The following is a 1,263-nucleotide window of genomic DNA, read 5'->3' on the forward strand; positions in this document are numbered from 1 at the left end:
TGAGAGATCCAATGTTAGTCTGATGGGATAACCTCTGTAAGTAACTACATTTCCTTCTTCCCAATTTTGGTATCTTGCCTTTGTCTGTGACTTTGGTCAACCTAGCTATGAGGTGCCTTGGAGATAATCTTGGGTTGATTCTATTAGGGGTCCTATGTGTTTCTTGGGTCTGACATTTGAATGCCTCTCTAGGTTTTAAAGGTTTTATTCCATGCTTTCATGGAATAAATTATTTATGCCTTTATTATTTTCTTCCTCTTCTGGGATATTGATTATCTGGATGTTTGGGTGATTGATGGTATCTATTATTATTCCTTGTATATTATCCTCATTTTTCTTGGTTGCTTTCTCAGTCTTTTTGATACTTTTTCTAGGTCAGAGATTTTATCTTCTATATTTGAGGTTCTATGTTCTGTGTGATTAAATGTACTTTTAATATTTTTGAGAGAAGTTTTAAATTTCTGTATCACATTCTTCATCTATAACTATTCCATTTGATCCTTTTTAATGGTGTCTGTTTTTTCTTTCTTCTTATTAAAGGACTTTCTGATTTCTTGGACTTTGTTTTCTCTTTTATCATGCATCTCATTTAGTTTGGTCACTTATAGATATTCTGAATTGTTTACCAAAACTTTTCCAGGCGTTCCATTGTCTTGTTTGTGGGTGATGCAGAGTTGGTATTTTCCCTTGAGGGAGAGACATTTTGTTGTTTGTTCATATTTCTTCTGCCTCTGTGATTGTTCCTAGCCATCTGGTCATCTATATATTCCTCCCTAAATTATTTGATGTATCTCTGAGTAGGAAATTAGCAATATCTCTTCTGCTCTGCCTCCCTGTTGCTCACAGGCATCCTTCACCATTGTCACTGGTCCTAGGTGACCCAAAGTTCTCCCTGTTTATAAAGGACAGATGTGCCTGAAACTGAGCTGCTGAGCTTCAACTCAGTAACAAAGAAGAGACTGTGCAACCACTCCTAAGGTGAGTGGTAGAGGGGATCAGCCATGGGTCCCAGTCATTAAGCCCTGTAGCCACAGGCAACCTGACATCCCACAATTTCCTTTGCTTTAATGGGTGTCCTGATGGGAAGGGGAGGGGTGCACTTTGTCTCAAAGTCTTAAGAAACAAACCTGAGAATCAAAAGGCAAGTGGTGGAGGGGATGAGTCATGGGTCTTAGCCGTTAAGCTCTGCAACTGCAGGCCTGAAGTTCCTTAATGTACATAAACACACACACACACACACACACACACACACACACACACACA

The sequence above is a fragment of the Tupaia chinensis genome, unplaced genomic scaffold (genome assembly GCF_000334495.1).
Source record: "Tupaia chinensis unplaced genomic scaffold, TupChi_1.0 Scaffold148039_1, whole genome shotgun sequence".
In the NCBI taxonomy this organism is placed as follows: Eukaryota; Metazoa; Chordata; class Mammalia; order Scandentia; family Tupaiidae; genus Tupaia; species Tupaia belangeri.